Source organism: Cyprinus carpio, chromosome B23 (assembly GCF_018340385.1).
Source record: "Cyprinus carpio isolate SPL01 chromosome B23, ASM1834038v1, whole genome shotgun sequence".
In the NCBI taxonomy this organism is placed as follows: domain Eukaryota; kingdom Metazoa; phylum Chordata; class Actinopteri; order Cypriniformes; family Cyprinidae; genus Cyprinus; species Cyprinus carpio.
This window is the reverse complement of record NC_056619.1, coordinates 3363816-3375905: the sequence shown is the minus strand read 5'-3', so window position 1 is coordinate 3375905 and position 12090 is coordinate 3363816. Positions and strand designations below refer to the sequence as shown.

At 37.7% G+C, this 12090-nt stretch overlaps 1 protein-coding gene across 1 annotated transcript in view; it reads right to left on the bottom strand.

The window, feature by feature from the left end:
* opn7b (opsin 7, group member b) overlaps positions 1 to 10064 on the bottom strand; it is a 44832-nt gene extending 34768 nt beyond the window's left edge. Inside the window, exon 1 of the mRNA XM_042751031.1 lies at positions 9686 to 10064. The gene's annotated coding sequence lies outside the window, so the exon portion shown is untranslated. The remainder of the gene's footprint in view (positions 1 to 9685) is intronic.
* Positions 10065 to 12090: the final 2026 nt, after the last annotated feature.

Here is a 12090-nt window from a genome sequence, read left to right as displayed (position 1 = left end):
TAATATAAGATGGGAAAAGCCTTATAGAAGAAGCGTTTTGACAGAGGCAAGACTTTGAATACATTTCACTGATAATGGTTTTAATAAAATCAGAGTGCAAGCAGCAAGCTTTTAATCCCTAATGAGAAAACTGAAAAAAAAGACCTTATTGAGATATGGATTTAAACAGTATACTGACATGTTCATCATACTGAGTTGTTGTAAATGACTTTTGTGCTGTATCTAAAATATGAAATACTGGTGTTTGGTGTTTTTATGATGGGTTTATACAACATGCGTTTAATTTGACCTGAAGTGTGAGATTTAAGTGGCTTGACACACATGCCTTGAAACCAATTTAGAAAATGAATAAATTAAATTCATTGAGATGACTGAATGTAACTCAGTAATTTGCTGCTTATTAATAGTTAGTGCGGTAGTTGTTACGTTTAGGTATTGGGTAGGATTAGGGATGTAAAATATGCTCATGCAGAGTAAGTGCTTTATACTGTAAGTACTAATAAACAGCCAATATGTTGATAACAGGCATGCTAATAAACAACTTGTTAATAGTGAGAATTGGTCCCTATATAAAAGTGTTACCAAATAAAAAAATTGAAATAGATTTTACAGTCAGTAATATTCAATAGGTTTGAGTCATGGTGAGTTTTTCTTGTTTCTTTTTACAACAAACTTCAATGCAACCCTCAGCCAGTGCTACGTTTACTCTAGTAAGGATATGATATGACATAAGTATGGGATTTCATAAAATATAGGAAATATAGGAGCTCTAAAATATAAATCACTGGTATAATCATTAAGTTTATCTAAGTGTATTTGGGTAAAGTCATGGTTTGTCATTTGGATTTGTTTAGCAATCTCTTACTAATAACTTATTAATAATTAATAATAATTTCTAAACTACTGCTAAAATTGAATGTATTATCATGCGTAATATAATAGTAATTAAAATAGTTTAATATAATACTGTAAATTAAGGCAATGTCTTTTATGTCTGAAACATTTTTTTTTTTTTCTCATATAATTGACCCACGTCACTCACTAAATTAACAACTTTTCCTGTAGAACGTTCACATTGCTTTCATTTACTAACATTTCAGTTTTGTCACTCTCCAGTGTCCTTGTGTTTGGTTATACATTGCATGAATTATTTATTTATTTATTTTCTTTTTTAAGATGCCTGTTAAAAGTTGCTCATGCCTCCCTCTGACTCTATCTTTTCTCATTATATATCAGCAAAGTTTCATCTCCCTCTTTCTTTAGAAGTCAGATCAAACTAGACCACAAAAGCACATCTTCTTCCTCTCATGATCATTTACATAATCGTCTCACAGATACACGTCTCACACACAGCATGTATCATATCTTCAGTCGGGCCATCACACATTTTAATATTCAAAACCCGCCCTGGCGACAGGGAAATAATCCGCCACTGACATCAGGGGTTCCCTGGTTTTTTGTTTTTTTGGTTATTCGGAAGAGCTTACCAGCTCCTAAGCACGGAGTGAAGTTTAATTAGCGGAGTGAGATATATAACTTCAGCAGGAAACAGCCGCTCGGTTCCAGACCTGGGCTCTGTCTTTATAATGAGGCCATCTGTTTAAAAAAAACAAAAAAAAAACATAATGATCAAACATCTAACCAGAGTTCCACCGACACTGAAATCAAGAAAAGCTATCAGCTGAGAGAAGCTAGAGAAGAAACACCCGCCTGTTAAACAGACACATTCTAAATGGGCTCTGTGACCGCTGAACAAGTTTTGACCATATCAAGGTTACTGGAGGATAACAAACTTTCTGTTTTGTAGCAAGAGCAAGAATATGATTCATGAAATGTACATCAAGGGAAAATAAAGCAGAGTGTTAAGAATTAAATGAAATACTCTTGGGGTTAGAGCTGTTTCACTAACAGCTGATGCATGACTGTTGCTCCTCAGAGACTTTTTATTGCTTTTGCTTCTGTGCATTATGTACAAATAGTGTTAGTACCACTTGTGGCTCATAATTAAGTTTTATCACAACCAAAATAACCTTCTCTCTCTGTAATCCACTTTTGAATATGCAAAAGGGATTTCATTGTGCCTGAAAATGTCTACATCCCCCAAACATTTCTGTGTTGAAATACACCTTTGCATAAGCTCAACTGCTTCCCAATGCATTCTGTGACATTCACATGACAGTAACATATCCCCTTAACAATTTATCTAGTGCATCTCTTATGTTCACTATTAACTAAGCGTTTTCCCGTCAATAAACTGCTAATTTGCTGCTTATTGATAGTTAGTAAATTGTTTAAGTTTAGGTATGAGGTAGGATTAAGATTCCTAAAATATGGTCATGCAGATTAAGGCATTAATATGTGCTTTATAAGTACTAATAAACAGCCAATATGCATGCTAATAAGCAACTAGTTTATAGTGAATAATTATTAATAATTTGAAGTTATGCATTATTTTGAGATAATATTTAATTGTTTTAATGATGTTGTAATCTGTACTGTATATGTTTGCAATATGTTATAGCACATTATGTAAGTCACAAAAGTGAATCACCACCCACCTGACCCGTCTGAAACATGCCACAACCACTGAACAGCTGTACTGTTCCCCTCTGATCTGCAGTCTATGCATAAGCTTAAGTCTCTAAACCTTTATTTACTAAAGGTAAAGTATTTTGGTCTAAACTTACTAAATTTGTTCTTTGAGGTGTGCCTTCAAAATAAAGTCCAGGCCCACAGATATTAGATGAAATAGCAGCCACGGAGTGATTTACCAATCATAAAAGTAATTTCAGAAATGGCAACTGGTAAATTATCAAACTCACAAACTGAACAGCTTGTATTTTCGTGATTCTCACTGCCCCCCAAGCTGTTTTTGTGACAAAACAGAGACTTGATAATCTATTCTTGTGAAAAATGTATTCAAAATTATATTTAGTGTAGAAACTATAACTGAACTTAAGACATTATTGTCATATTGATGCTAAATACACAGTGTGTAACTCTATAAGCATACGAAGAACACTCCTGCAGTATTTTAATCTCTTAAAGGCTACTGTTTTTAATAGCACTATATAGCACCTTTTTAATTATATATATATATATATATATATATATATATATATATATATATATATATATATATATATTGCATCATTCACTGCATGGCACAAGCTGATTGATCTCTGTTGCATCTTAAGTCAATGAGCTTTCTTACACAACATTTAAATAGTTTGGTTCAGTTATTATCAGAAACCCTCCACCTCCCCCAGCTCCACCTGTATGGATCTGCTACTGGTCATTCAATGTATGCTATTTGTGCAGCAGCAGCATGTCTTAAGGCCCCCGATATACTTCAAACGACCCGGAGTTATGCAAAAAGTGACGCAGAGAAACATCTGAGAAAAGTTTTCCAAAGCCATGAAAAGAATGAAAGGAAAGAGTAAAGATATAAGGTAGCAAGTACCAAATACATGTTTCAAATAAATACACCACACTGCTGCTGCTGCTGCTGTTGTTTTTCTTTTAATAAGTGAATTTAAAGGGTATAGCCTACAATAAATGAAATGCCAAACGAACATACAATAATAAACCTTTGTTTTTATCAAAAGCAAATCATGACACCACATAAAATATAAAAAGGTGTAATAATTTATCCAGTTCAATAAAATAAATGAACACTAATAAAATAAAGTAACAAACAGGTTTGTGTTATTGAGAGTATTTGTTCCACATCATGCTAAAGTTTTCAGACTATGAGCCATTCACACTTCCCATAAAGGACTGATTATGGTTCTTTTGTTTTGCAAACATGATACTTGACTCTGAACTGCTGCTAATCATTATTCTTTTGTCTATAATATTCTGACCATTGGTGCCCGTCTCACACCGAGATTGCCTACACTTCTTCATTTCAAATTTGTTGTGTTCAGGGCATACACGCGCGAGCGTCGCAACGTGTTTACATTAATCTACACCCGCCTCCAGCAGCGCAGGGGTGTTGGAATGTTCGGAAACAGTATACAGTCGCTCAGCCTTTTCAAACTTCTTTTAGCCCCCAAACAAAGAATGAAGACGAACTTTATTTGAAGTATATCAGGGCCTTTACATGCTCACAGTAGCATGTCTATGGATGGATTGGCAGTCTCTGTACTTGCTCTGCAGCAGCAATAATCAACAGCAGTAGCGGCACAGCAGATCTTTTCCACCAAGACCAAATGCACTGTCATATCCGCTACAATGCTAAACTCCTCAGAGAGTTGTCATGATTGAAATAAAAATTGTGGCACTTTTCACATTTTAATTGAATACACTGAGTAATGACCCATTGTGCAGGGTTGATAAAATAAGTGAAACCTTGAATTTAGTAACTTGTAGATCATCCTTTAGGAGCAAAACCTCAGCCAAATATTTTCTGCAGCTGTTTTTTTTTTTTTTTTTTTTTTTTTTTTTGGACCATCCCTACCAACAAATCTGTTTCAGTTTATCAATATTTCTTGGTTGTCTTGATAGCTCACTTTAGGTGACACAACAGCAGTTGAATTGACTTGAAAGGGTAGTTCACCCAAAAATAAAAGTTCTCTAATTAATTACTCACCCTAATGTTGTTTCAAACCTGTAAGACTTTTGTTCATCTTCAGAACACAAATTAAGATATTTTGGATGAAATCTGAGCGCTTTCTGACACTGAATAGAAAGCAATGCAACTGAAATGTTCCCAGACCCAGAAAGCTATAAGGAAATCGGTAAAACAGTCCATGTGACATTAGTGACTCAACCACAATTTTATGAAGCTACGGGAATACTTTTTGTGCACAAAGAAAACAAAAATAATGACTTTATTCAAATATTCTTCTCCTTTTGATCTTGAAGTCATTGCTGCCCTGACATTCTCATGTCTAATGTCTCGATATAGTTCATAATTTATGGGTGTCAGTGATCGCAAAGTGTTCAGACCCTGAGGCAGCAAAGCAGCATTAAACCTTTATGCTCCTCTACCATGATTCACAGATGAGGTTTTGGAATGGGTGTGCAGTTCGCTTTTTCCTCTAAACAAAACGCTGTGCATCTTTGCCAAAAAAAACCCTTCAAATTTAATTTTAAGGTCCAAAGAACATTTTCTAACTGTTTAGGTAGTAGACACATGAAGTAAAACTTCTGCAGTTTGTGGTCTTTTCTGGAGGTCTTTTGCTGTCATTGGGATCAAAGCATCACTCTAAAAAATGCTGGGTTGTTTCAACCCAACTTTGGGTCAAATATGGACTAACCCAACCATTGGTTTAAATTTTTACATTCTATTTTTAACCCAAAAAGTTGGGTTAGTCCAAATTTGACCCAAAGTTGGGTTGAAATAACCCAGCATTTTTTAGAGTGATGGCTAACACTAAGCTTTTAGAGAAGTTGTAACAAAGAGGTTTGCCTACTTTTTCCAGCCTGTCCTATTAATTATCACACAATGTCTTCAATACAAAATTGAAGAGAACAACTATTTGTCTGTTATTGCTTTAGTCAGATTATGTTAGTCTGTAACTGCAACTTAGAAGAAGAATATCACATTTTACTAGTAATCAGTGCAGAAATGTGGGCATTTTCAAAGGGTCTACAAACTCATTTTTGGCACAATAAATATAAACACTATTCTAAATAAAATAAATAAATAAAATGGAGTTTACTTAGAGCTGGAAGTGGCTAAAATTGGGTACATTTATCACACACAAAAAGCAATTATTCTTAGTGAATGATTGGACATCATTTGAACTGCTCAAGCAATCAGTACCCTTTATTTGGGATCTTAGCACTTCAAGCTTTAGTCGCTTAGCTGGTGATAACAGCCACACTCTGCAGTTCAGAGGACACGTGTCTAAACAAACTACACAGCCTCTCATTCCAAACGCTGGCCCATCTACAAATGTGAGATCTAAAGGATTGAGATGGACCCTCACCGCAGGACTAACTTCAGCTGTTTGTAAGCGTGGCATGAGAAAAGCTCATGCTGTTATTTTAAGCTACGCCTTCAGCGATCAACCAAATCCCACTGGCTGTTTATCAGTCAGTGATGAACCAAATCCCATCAGTGCCCCATCCTCATAACAAAGCAGTGCTAGAGAAAGCTTTCACTACAGTTATGTATACTTCATGTTCTGTAATTAATTTATATAATAAAGAATTATTTTCTTACTTGTTCTGTTTTCTTATAATTCATATAATCTTTTCTTTTCTGTTAAAAATGATGACTGAATTACAATGTCCAAAACACACATGCATGTAATACACTGATTCAGAAAGCATAGTGACAGGTGCTCCACAGACTTTGGAAAAAGGATTTTCTGTGGACTTAGCTAATAGTTTTGTCTTGTATTTGGCAGAAGCGGGGTTGGGGAATTGGAAGCACTAAACGTTTGATAGACACATCAAGTCTCGCAAAATCCAGTTTTTCAGGACTTTTCAGTAATAAATTTGATGATCTCACAACTCCATCAATAGACTGCTGACATACTATGAGCTCATGTCTGCTCATTTAAACAGTGTTCTAATGTTGTATATGTGTTGTCACATGGACCCCCAGTCCACTTGTGCTGACAAAATGCCAAGGTGGCAAAGACATTGGCTGACAGCTGGGAGAGACATAAAGTGTGTGTCTGTGTGTCATCAGTCCACCATACACACACCTTGTGTATCATAGATGACTTAACCAACATATTTGCATCAGTGCATCCATGTGGTTATTAAAATTCTTGCACACACAAATAACCCTAAAATTCTCATGAGCTGCCTGCATTTAATCCTCCATAGCAGATATCCATAGATATAAATACATCTGAGCCCATGTTTGTGGATGTGTGTGCGTGTGTGTGTGTGTGTGTGTGTGTGTGTGTGTGTGTGTGTGTGTGTGTGTGTGTGTGTGTGTGTGTGTGTGTGCGCGGTTTAAACACAAGGCAGAGGCCACAGTATACATGATAGTAAATGTATTGTGCCACAGCTGATTCTTTTCTCAGGATATAATATCAAACTTTACCCTACATTTAATCCAGAAAGAGAAATGGGGCAAAGAGAGAGGAGAGAAGCAGTGAAGCAGATAAACACAGATACAGAGAAATGAAAGAGCGTGAGAAAGAGAGAGAGAGAAAGTATGGAAATGACTTGTGTTCTCACTGTATAGAACTGACATCAAAGCAAAGTGACAGGTACGATTGCGCAGAGCAGTGAATGCCCTGGGTGAAATCTGACACACAAATCTCATTTCGCACACCCCGCTCTGTCCATCTCTCTCGGATTCATCTGTACGTCAGCTAGCGGCACACATCCAGAGCATGCTAAATATTATATTCCCTTTCCTTGTGAAATGCAAACCCCACCACCAACAGCTATTAGACTTCCTTAGAGATCATTTCTTCTGCAGGTTTACCTTCAAGTGATCAAAGCACAGGCCAGTTCACACATGATGAGCAAAGTAAACATACTGTATGCAGCAAAAAAGAGCAACAGCAGTATGTGGTCTCTAGCTCAGGTCTGTACTTTAAAGTGAGTCTAGAGGATTTGGTTAAACTTTACTTCAAGAGTCCACTTTAGACATTCTACCAACTATAAGTAAAGTTGCAACTATATATCAACTAACTCTCATTAGAGTATTAGTAGACTCTTTGGTTAGGGTTAGTAGAATAAGCTGACATGTATTTGGCAGTAACTAATACTCTAATGACTGCTACTTGACATGTAGCTGCAAAATTGGTAGACTTAAACTGTAGTTAGTAGAATGTCTAAAGTGGACTATCGAAATAAAGTGTAACTAAATCCTCTAGACTTACATTTAAGGTAAGCAAGAAACTAACCTTAAACCCAATCCTGACCATATTCCTATAGTACATTTTGTTCATTTATTACTCTGTACTTACATTGTAATTACAAGTAACAAAGACACCAGCACCACTAATGATCACCAAGAGAGGATGCACAGGAAGTTAAAAAAATGATGACAGTGTGTCTGTGGAGAGCCACACTTCACAGTCAGAAAGGTTCAAGATTCAATGACTCTCTGTAATGGTTTGAAGAAATCTTTTCAGTGAGACGTATGAGAAACTGGCTTTTGTACACGGCAATTTAACATAAATCAGTCCTTTCTCCTATGACTGGAAAAACAGAAAAACATGCAAAAAGTGAACATGCATCATACATTTATCATGGTGCTCACATAGGAAATGCAATTTTGAGTCTGCCTTGGGCAATTTCCCCCAGTTCCCCGTCCAGCTCTTATCAATTTCTGTCCTTTCTCAGCTATCAATAAATAGTGTCCCTGCTGTTTTAGCAAGAAAGATTTATACCGTCAAGCTTTTCAAAAAAAAAAATAAAAATAAATAAATAAATAAACACTCCTTGTGTGCAATATTTCATACAATAGTTAACAATAGGATGTTTTATAGCATACAATAGCGCTGAAGAATAACAGACCACTTGATATATTCATGAAACATCTTCCTCTCTATTGTAGTGCATCACTGATGTCGCCTCTCACAAACCTCTATTTCTGAATCCAGGAAAACCTGGATATTGAAGATGCCATGAATGTGATTTAAGAGCTATGACAAAAGGGGCAATTACCACTGAATAACAATTTCCATCTTTATATGTGTTTGTTCCTCACACAAAGCTCCTCATATGACTTCAGAAGATGCGGAATACAATGCTTCTGTTGCATAGAGTACTTTTATCATGTTTTCACACTGCTTCTGTGATGCATGAAAGAAGTCAAATGGTTTAGAACAACATTTTAGGTAGTAAAGCATGATGTTTTTAGCACCAAATGGCTAAACTCAGTGTAAACTCAAATCAGTGTAATTAAGGCAAAAATGCAGTTTAATTAAGGCAGTGCTGTCCTCGGAGCAAGAGTTACTTTATATGCCTTTATGAACGTGCATGCTTCTTCAGCTCAGTTTTCACATTTTGTCACAGTCCATAAGTTTACTTCTTGTTTCACAAACTCTTAAAGTCACAGTGCTTAAAATGCAGAGTTTATCACTAAAAGCCATGTATAGACACTCTGTGTGCTCACAGGACGTGTGGATGGGGCTTGCTGGAGGTATTTATAGCCAGACTTTAAATTCTCCCATCACTAGTATGGGTGGACCATCAAACCATGTGACAGCACACAGTGTAACTAAGGGTTTCCCAACCCTGCTTAAACTCTTCCTAATCAAACACACCTGATTCACCTCATTAGTAGAGGCTCCAAGGCCTGAAATGGATGGGTTAGATAAGAGAGACCTCCAAAGTGTGTCCTGCTGATGAGGATAGGAACCACTGGTGTAACTGACTACCGCATGTTTGTTACATACAGTAATACAGCTGATATGTTTCTTAAAAGATGAAATCTGTACATGAATGAACAAATAACACATTCCATATTCCGTTCACTTTCATCTCCAAAAAAAAAAAAAAAAAAAAAACAATATACAAGTTTGTCATATTGATAAAAACCATAAAACAGGTTTACTTTCTCGTTTTTTTTTTTTTTTTTTTTTTTTTTTTTTTTTCCATTTTGAAAATAATAATAATTAAAAAAATGCTGATAAATAATAAGTAAAAATATATATCATATAAACAAAAACATACAAAATAGACATTAAACAGACTGTGCTGCACACAAGCATGACGGCACATCGGACAGTTATAAAATTGTTACTGCTATTCTTACCTTACAGAGAGACTGGTGGTGGTCCTTATGTCCGTTGCTAGTTTATGGAAAAATCTGAAGTCGGTGAGCCATCAGCCTTGAACAAACAAGTTTGTTTTGGAGGGAAAGAAAATGGGAGAGGATAAGGAGAGAGGAGAAGGTCGAGAAGTCATTGTGCGGGAGCTAACTCTGCCTGCTGCTGCGGTGGGAAACATACTGAGAGACACAAATCACAGCGGTGCTATGAAAGATTCACTGTCTCGCTCTCTCCTGCTATCCCCCACCCTCTTTCTGTTCCTATCCTTCTCTCTCTCCTCCTCCTGTTCTTGTAACTAACACTGCTCTTTGTGTGTGACTGTCTGTGATTGTCACATGTCTAATGCTTCTCCTTCACATCCTCTCTGTCAGTCTGCTATAGGGCTTGCATGACTGCTTGTTTTTTATAGTTGACTAGTCGTAAATAATAAAGTAAATGAGCCACAGTACGGCATGCAGCTTCAGCAGTCTTTGCTGTTTCTGTCAGGTCGGGCATTGTGTTGAGAGTGTGTGAGTGGAGAAAACATCCACACCGCTGAGATGATACGCATGAGAAATCAAAGTGTGGATGTTTCTTTTATCTGTGTCCTCACTTATAGTATCTATCAGACTGTGCAACGCTTGATTATTATTTTCTGGGTGGTTTGCAAGAATTCTGGCTTCTGTGTGAACTCTCCAAATAAACTCAGGCCCCCTTAATTGTCTCTCTCTTTCTATACAGTATGTATAGGGTTCAGTTTATTGTCACATATGTGTCCCTGGAGCACAAAACCAGTCTTAAGTAGCACAGGTATATTTGCAAAAATAGCCAAAAATACATTGCATGGGTCAAAATTTTGATGTTTCTTTTATGCCAAAAATCATTAGGATATTAACTAATGATCATGTTCCACATATTCCATGAAGATATTTCGTAAATTTCCTACTGTAAATATATCAAAACTTAATTTTTGATCAGTAATATGCATTGCTAAGAACTTCATTTGGACAACTTTAAAGGCAATTTTTCTCAATATTTAGATTTTTTTATCTACCCTCAGATTCCAGATTTTCAAATAGTTCATATATATCTCAGCCATATTGTCCTATCCTAACAAACCATACATCAATGGAAAGCTTATTTATTCAGCTTTCAGATGATTATGATTGGTTTTGTGGTCACAAATTTCATTAATTGCAAAGGAATTTCCCTTTAACTTGTATCATCTGAATCCATTGGGAAGCTATTCTTTTCAGTGTTATAGTAGCATATCATTGATATACTATTATCCACCTTATTTTTCAATGCAAAAGTAAGCCATTTCCTGTGAATGGGCGAGACTTCCAGTTCATTAGCCACTGTAGGGAAATAATGAGAAGAATAACAAAGTGCAGTAAACTATTTGCACTGCAAACTGGTGTGTTCACAATTAAGATAATAAATTGAAATAATATGGTAAGACACACCAGTCTGCTATATCAAGCAGCAAAACAAGCTGTTTTGTACAGCTAAAAATAGCTGGACGTGGATGAGACTAGAAGCCAGAATTGTAATAATATGGTAAGACACACCAGTCTGGATAGTTTACAAATGCACGAGTGGGGCGGGGCCCGAGAACGTGGAACCAGGCGGTGGAGTGATTGGGAAATGAGCCACCTCTCCACTCACCGGTCCTCGAGTCCCACGGAGGATATCGGGAGGATACAAAAGAGGAGCGAGCGAAGTGAAGGACGAGAAGAGAGGACAGGCCTGGGCTTTATTTTGTGTTTGGTTTTTGTTTGTGCATGGGCAGTCGCCCGTGAGGGGCTGTCGCGCTGTTTGTATTATTTTGTCATTAAAGATTTATTTGTATATGTTCGCCGGTTCTCGCCTCCTTCTTCCCTTGATCATGGAATTGTTACACTGGTGCCGAAACCCGGGAGGAAGGAGGGACGCGCTGTCGAAATCCCTTGCCGCTGGGGTGAATCCGCGGTGCCATGGAGCAAATAGCAGTTCTGGCACCATGGACGCTCGAGGCGGTGGGCTGGAGTGAGTTGCCGGGATGGACGAACTCGCTGCCGGCCGCCCGTGATGTGAGGGGCGGCTGCCGTCCGTAAGGGGAGCGGGAGGAGTCGGCGCCGTTCGCCAGGTGGCCGGAGCCTGCTGCCATCCGCCAAGAATGGGGAGGAGCGGGGAAACGGGGGACTGCCGGCTGCTCCGAAACCGGAGGAGCCCGTCGCCGTCCACAGCGGCGGCGGAGAGGAGTGTCTGCCGTCCACGAGGGCCATCCATTGCCACCAGCCAGGCACCGCGGAGGACTTCACACAGTGGAGGGCCGAGCGGGCAGCGTTCTGGGTACCGGAATTTTTTTTTTCTCCTCTCTTCCTCTCTGTCTCCCGTCGCTCCATCATCCTTCAATTTCCTTTTCTCT